Raw genomic sequence first — 8,118 nt, forward strand, 5'->3', positions numbered from 1 at the left:
ATTTTCTCATCTCTGAGCCGCTGCGGGAGTGCAGAGGGAGTTTTCTCTTTTTCTTGTTGAATCTCAAATGCCTTTGAGACATTTTATGTCCTAGGAGTGGATTCTTTGATCCCTCAAATTATTATTTCCCTGAGGTGCTGCATTTGGGCCCAGTCCCTGGGATCATTATTATCCCATTGGGATTGAAATTTGGAAATTTTTGTTCAGCTGGCAGCACTCCCTGCCCAGGAGGGTGTTGCTTCTCCCTGATGGTCATGGCCGCTCTCCTAATCATTCCCCTTTCTTCTCCTGTGAACAGGATATTCATGATAGACATCATTTCAGCCCAAGTGTAAAAGCTGGTCCTAGGAATTGGTCCAGCTGGTCTGCTAAACTGAGGGGAACTTCTAGGAGTGGTTTCATTTCCTTCTTGAAATTCCTAACTTCAGTACTTGTAAAAGGAGCATTTACAAAGCCAATCTCTCCCTGTCTCATGGGAACTTCCCTAAGAGGGAACATGCTAGATGCCTGCTGTGTGGAAGGGATAGGGAAGTTCTCAATATCCCTCTTACACTCTTGTAATTATTTTCTTAAATTTGGATAAGGATTTAAAGGAGCAGTTGGCTTGGCTCCCCTGTGGTCTCTGGGTCTTTCTTCCTCTAACCCTCCTGCTGCCCCTTGATCTTCCTGTCCCCTTTTTTGAGATGTATGAAGGGGCAAGCACGATAGGGGGTCCCAGGGCTTTTCACTGGGTGAGGGCTGTTCACCAGGCTCTTTTTCTTCTTTTTTGAGGGGGATCATGGGGGCTAATTCCTTGATTCAGCAGAGAGTAACCTATCTCTTCTTGTGAGGATGAAGTTTTATTATTCACAGAGAATTAAAGCTTAGAACACCGAATCCTCATCTGAGCCAAACTTAGGCCAAAAGACAGAAGGCTTACAAATGGGGTCTTTGGGCCAGAAAAAACAGAATACTTTATCATCTTTTTCTTTTCTTGTCCCTGGTTCGAGGGTTGTTCCACCAAACCTGCAACAATCTCCCCAAAGGACTATCCAGGGGAATGTCAGAGGGAGTCTCTTTGGCTCCCTCTTTCTTTTGGCTCCCAGGCCTAGAATTCCTGTCTCCCATTTTCTGCCAGTCTGTGCGTCTGAGTTTTTCCGTGTGTACTCAACCCCCCTTACTGGAGGTTTCTTGCACACCCCGAGACCTCCAAAAATGCCCCACGACCAAGGCAGTACTTACAGTCCAGTTTTCCTTCCTTGGCTGGTGCATGAGTTTGCCTGGTTCCCGCAGTGCCTGCTTTTCTCCCTGTGTTGCTTCTGCTGCCTCCTGAATAATAGTCTTGGGTTTGTTTATGCCTTCTATGGGAAGCTGGGATGCCCAGATAGAGTGGGCCACCTAAATCAGGTGGGACACATCTCCCGTCTCGGCCAAAGTCCCACTTCACACAGGCACATGGATCCCAGATGGGCCCCCACGCTTGTGAGAAACACACTCACCTGTCCAAATCCAGAGAATGGACTTAGAGGCCTGAAGAACAGTGAAAAGGAGACACTTAGTAACGGTCTTGCAAGATCAGGTGTCTGGTGGGCAGGCACAACCAGGGCGGTCACAACAGGTAATTTATCTTCTAGCACACAAGTCCCTCCCCCAGTTCCTCACTGGTTGAGTACTGTGGGGTTACAATCTTCCCAGACATTGCCTAAGTTTCATCATCCCCCTTATAAGATTATACCCCTGTCCTCTTCCCTGCTTGAGTTTCGATTTCCCAATAATGAAACTTTCTTCCCTTTTATGGGCTGGCCCCTCCTCTACATTCTGTCCACTTCTCGTGACCTTCTAGGTGCATAAGCCATGTGGTCTGTTACATTTGCAGGCTGGCTGCCAGTGCTTAGATTTATCATGCTGAAAATGGACCATTTAAAATGTTTTCTCACAAGTCTTGCCTGTAGAAACATGGAAGGCAACATTCACATTCAGAAGCACAAAAAGCAAACAAACTGAAATCAACAATGCTTCATAGATTCAGTAGAGAATTGAATTTACAGGGCAAATCGCTGCCCGAAATTGGAAAGATAGAGAGGCACTTTCAGAGAATCATAACTTACTTGATCAGAAAACTATAATAAACCTCTGTGGGAAACAATACAGGTGAAAGAAAATCTAAACTCTAATTGGTGAGTTGCTTAAGTTTGACAGTTAAAATCTCCAGAGTACCCATTCTCAGGGGTCCTCACAAATGGATAAGTTCTTCTCCAGAAACACTCTCAACCCTGTCCTCATGAAGAACACAGCATTGTCTCCTGCTTCTAGCAGGAGAAGAAAAGTAACAATTTTCAAGTATGTCCAGATAATTCTGTTCTTAAAGGTCCAGCCTTCAAAAAAACAAACAAACAAAAACAAACAAAAAAAAACCAACCACCTATTTCTCAAAAGCCAAACTAACCGAGATTTTACCAGAGCCAAACCTCTTGAGGCCAGGCGCAGTGGCTCATGCCTGTAATCCCAACACTTTGGGAAGCTGAGGCGGGTGGGTCACCTGAGGTGAGGAGTTCAAGACCAGCCTGGCCAACATGGTGAAACCCCATCTCTACTAAAAATACAAAATTAGCCAGGCGTGGTGGCTCATGCCTGTACTCTCAGCTACTTGGGAGGCTGAGACAGGAGAATTGCCTGAACCCGGGAGGTGGAGGTTGCAGTGAGCCAAGATCACACCATTGCACTCCAGCCTTAGCAACAAGAGCGAAACTCCGTCTCAAAAAAAAAAATCACAGGGGTATTCTTAGAAACACTCATAATTTAAAACCTGACAGCAACTAAGATGAAAATGTGTTTACCAACATTGGAGTTACAAAATTAAGATACAAAAATCAATTCCACTTTTATACACTTGAAAAGAAATATCTAAAAATGAAATTAATAAAAAAAGTCATTTATAACAGCATCCAAAGAATAAATACATAGGAATACATTTAACAGAAGAAGTACAAAACATAGACTCGGAAAACTACATACCTTGTTGAAAGAAGCTAAAGCTGTAAATTAATGGAAAACAATCCCATATTTATAGATCAGTAGGCTTAATATTATTAAGATAGCAATAACTCTTCAAAATAGCTACAGATTCAGTACAATCCCTATCAGAATTCCAGGTGGCTACCTTGTGAATTTTTAAAGTTGATGCTGAAATTTACATATGAAATTACAAAAAACTCAGAATATCCCAACAATCTTGAAAAAGAGCAAAGCAGAGGGACTCAAACTTCACAATTTCAAAATGTGCATCAAATCAACAAAAAACAAGATAATGTAGTTAGTAAAGGCACAAGGAAAGTCATTTAGATAAATGATATACAATAGAAAGTCCGGAGAGAGTAACATCAGCAAAATGGCAGAGTGAGCTACTCCAAACACCTGTCACTGCACAGAAACATAAAAAAACAAGCACAACTATCAGCAACAACTTTGTCAATATCTTGAAAACCATCAAAGGTTTACAGTGATCATGTGAATGCAGAATCAGGGAAAACAAAGAAAAATAGGAGAAAAGTCTTGTAGCGTTTTTACTTGTCTTTGCCCAAACCCCTCCCTTTCTCAGGGCCAGTCTGAGGCAGCAGCTTGGGTTCCCTGTGAAAGAGTCTGGTTTCAGAGGGAGCAAAACAGATGTTATCTGCAAATTATTGCATTTGTATGTTACAATTTCTCTGTGTGCTGAAGAATTGAGAAAGCCCCTTGCCTGCCCAAGAAAAAACACATGTTCAGAAAAGACTAGAGAAGACTCTCATTTTCAGCACTGGCTGATCTCTAGGCTTAGTTCAGTGGGAAGGGAAGGCTGAAGCAGAGTTTTAAACAGCTGAAGTGTTAAAGAAATACCCATCACAGAACCATTTACACAAACCAGAAGAGGTAAGGCTTTTATTTCTTCTTTTTTCTCATTCAAGGAGATATGTGTCAAAACACTACTGAACACAAGCAAAAAAAAGATCAGACTTTAGTGACTATATACAAGTAATGCAGTCCCTGCAAAAATATTTTGGAAAAGTCACTTTAAAAAGTAGACAACTACATTCTTCAGCAAACAAGAAGAGCAAATACTAGAGCAGAGGGAATAATTTCCTGAGTTATCCCATTAAAATGTTTAAATGTTCACTCTTCAACTACTAAAATTACAAAGCATATGAAGAAACAAGAAAATATGGCTGAGGAATGAAAAAAATTATTTGAGCTAAACCATCTCTGAAAAACCCCAGGCAGAGTTACTAGACAAACACTTTAAGTCAATGTATTAAATCTTTAATATGTATATGCCTAAAACAGAAGATCAAAATATATGAGGCAAAAACTTTTAAAACTTTTAAAAAATTAAATATTTACAATGATAGTGGCAGACACCAATACACCTCTATCAGTAATTGACAGATCAAGAAGGCAGAAAATTAGTAATAATATAGTTTAACTCCACAGCATCCATCAACTGGATTTAATTAGTGTTTACAGAATATTTTAACCAACAGCAGCCAAGTACATATTCTCATAGAAAATCAAAGAATATTCACCAAAATAGACCACACTCTGAGCCATAAAACGTATCTTAACAAATGTAAAAGACTAGTTAACATATAAAGTATGCCCAGAAAACATATTAAAATTAAACTAGAAAGCAATAACAGAAACAGTTGTAAAGCCTTCAAATAATTGTAAACAAAACAACAAAGTTCTAAATAACATAAGAGTCAAAGAAAAGTCTCTAGAGAAATTTAAATATTTTGAAGGAAATAAAAGTATATCATATGAAAATTTGTGGAATGCAGCACAAGCAGTGCATAGGGGGAAATTTAGTGCACTGAATGCATGTGCTTGAAAGGACGAAAGATCTAAAATCTATAATGTAACCTCCTGCATTAGGAAACTAGAGAAAGAAAGTAAATCTAAATCAAGCACAGAAAATAACAATGGGAGAAGACATCAATGAAAATGCAAACAGGAAATCAATGGAGAAAATCAACATACAAAATGCTGGTTTTTCATAAACACTGATAAAATTAATAAGCCTATAGTGAGGCTAGAAAAATAGAAAAAGCATAGAAATGACTAATTAGAAGTAAAAGAGGGGCCATCACTACTAATCTCATGGACATCAAAAGGCCAGTTTCATAACCAGAAAGTTGATAACTTAGTTGAAAAAAACCAGTTCTTTGAAAGATGCAATCTCCCAAAAGTCACACATGGAGAGATAAACAATATGACTAGGTCTATATGTATTAAAGAAATTGAATCAATAACTAATAATTACTTACATAAGAAAAAAAGGTCTAGATGGTCTCACTTGGTGAATTGTGCCAAACAGTAAAAAAAAGAAAACAGAAAAACTGACACCAATAAGCCACAATCTCTTGCAAAAAATGAGAGTAGGGTAAATACTTTCTAAATCCACTCTATAAGGTCAACATTACCCTACTACCAAACTACATGGGTACATTACAAAAAAAGACAACTATAGACAAAGAAGTCTCATGATCATAGATGCAAAAATTCTCAACAAATACAAGCAAAGTGAATCTAAAGATGTATTAAAAAATTATACACCACAACCCACATGGGAATTATCACAGGTGGAAAAGGCTGATTCAAAATTCAAAAGTTAAGTAATGTAAACCATCACATCAGAAAACTAAACAACAAAAATTATTATATTAATAGTTGTAGAAAAACCATAAGGCAAAAAAGGGGAAATATATTGAAATTAAGGAGAAAGAAATTAAACTGTCCTTGCTTTCAGATGATATGATTGTCTATGTAGACGATTCCAAATAATGAAGAAAGAGCTGCTGGAATTAGTAAAAGATGATACAAAGGTTGTAGAATAAGAGGTTAATATACAAAAGTCAACCATTTTCTGTATATTAATAAAGAACAATTGGATTTGAAATTACAAACACAACACCATTTTTATAGCACCAAGAAAAACAGAGAGAGAGACAAATATATATTATATATATATGACAAAGATCTTCATGACAAAAACTACAAGTTTCTAATGAAAAAAATCAAAGAAGATTTAAATAAATGGAGAGATGTTCTATGTCATGGAAAAGAAGCCTTAATATTGTTAAGATGTCGGTTTGCCCCAATTTGAATTATAGATTCAAACGATCCCAATAAAACTCTTTAAAAGTTATGTAGTCAATAATGATAAATTGACCCTAAACATTATATGGAAAGACAAATGACCCAGAATGGTTGACAGAACAATGAAGAGTAAATTTCCAGTACTCACACTACATGATTTTAAGATTCATTATAAAGTTATAGTAATTAAGACAGTGTGGTATTTGGAAAAGAATAGACAAAGGTCAATAGAACAGAATAGAAAATTCAGAAAGAAACCCACAAAATACAGTCAACTATTCTTTGACAAAGGAGTAAAGGAAATTTAATGAAAATGGTTTTTTTCAAGAAATATTGCTTGACACCTACACATCTATATGCAAAGAAATAAATGAGACAAAGACCTTGCAATTTTCACAAAGTTAGTTCAAAATGAATCAAAAACTTAAATGTGAAATGTAAAATCTGAAACTTCTAGGAGATAAGACAACAGAAAGTAGGACACCTTGGGTTTGACAATAAGGTTTCAGATGCAACACCAAAAGCATGAGTCATGAATGACAAAATTGATGAATTGGACTTTAATCTTGTTTTGCAAAAGATACTGTTAAGACAATGAAAAGACAAGCTGCTGAATGAAACGAAATAATTGCAAAAGACATAGCTGATAAAGAACTGTTAGTGAAAATATATAAAGAAGTCTGAACAACCCAGATGCCAGTCACAAGCCCTGTGGGACCATCTACACTTCTGAGCTACTGCCTATAAATTGGCCCTGTTAAAAATCTAAGGAAAACTTTAAGACATACTCAGATATTTTGCTAAATTGCAGCAGGAGAAAATGTCTTATCAGCAGACCTATCTTTATGTCACTTGCTTTCAGAATAAGAGGCTATTTCAGGCACAGAAGTTTTAGTCTGTGTTAAAATCATAAGCAGCCTAAAAATACCCCAAAATGATGAAAAGAATTTGCAGATATATGGAATACATTATATGTTTTCAAAGTCTCCTATGATGAAAAATAAATAATGTGTTGTTTGGCTTTGATTTCCTAAACTCATTCCTCAGCTATTTTCCTAAATATTCCATATCCTTCCAACATGCTTCTGCAGTTTCTTGAGGGATGTTATGCCAATGATAAACAGTACCATATGGGCACAAATATCAAAAGAATTCTGCTTCTACAGCAGAAGTATAACTCTCCAGAACCTTGAAGACCCAGGGCAGTTGCATGAGTAGTATGGTCTATGGAGGTACACAGGCTTTGGAGTTACAGTTGATTCTGTATCCCAATCCAGCTGCTTAGTAGCTGTGGGGTTTTGGAAGTTTCTTGACTAGGAACACTTATATAAACCTCATCTGCAAGAAAAGGCATAATGATACTGATTGCAAATATTCTTCATTCCTCCCTGTATACATGTCCTTTGCAAAGTGCTTTTATAGCTGCTCCCTTCAAGAGGCAAAATCTGTATTTCAAAATGTTTAGAGTCTTATTTGCTCTGGTCAACAGAAAACTGAACATATAACAGTGTGCTAGTCTGGGACCTAGGTTCAAAACTTGAGTGCTTTTGTTTTTCTTTCAGAATCCTGTATCTCTATGATAATAAGCACACATTAACTTGCTGGGGGACGAGATACCACACGGAGAAGAACGAAGGTGCCCCAGTTGACAGGCAACTCACCCCTAGAAACAGCTGCAATCAGCATCTGCCCACACATGTCTGAAGAATCCCAGCTGAGACCAAAAGAATTGCCCAGCTGAGTTTAGCTTAAATTGCTGACCAGCCGAATCATGAGCTAGTAAGTTTCAGTGGTTTGTTATGCATCACTAACTAACTAACACACACACCCATTACAGACAGGATGTCAGAATTCAATGAGAGACTGATTACTAGTTACCTGCAAACAGTAGGCACCCTATAGGTATTGATTTTCTTTTCCCTTTATTTAAATCTGGATCTCTTGTTAGACGGTGGTGAGTTATGTAGGGATACATGTAGATGTGTACACGTGATTGGTCCATAAACTCAC

The sequence above is a fragment of the Gorilla gorilla genome, chromosome 1, assembly GCF_029281585.2.
Source record: "Gorilla gorilla gorilla isolate KB3781 chromosome 1, NHGRI_mGorGor1-v2.1_pri, whole genome shotgun sequence".
Classification (NCBI taxonomy): Eukaryota; Metazoa; Chordata; class Mammalia; order Primates; family Hominidae; genus Gorilla; species Gorilla gorilla.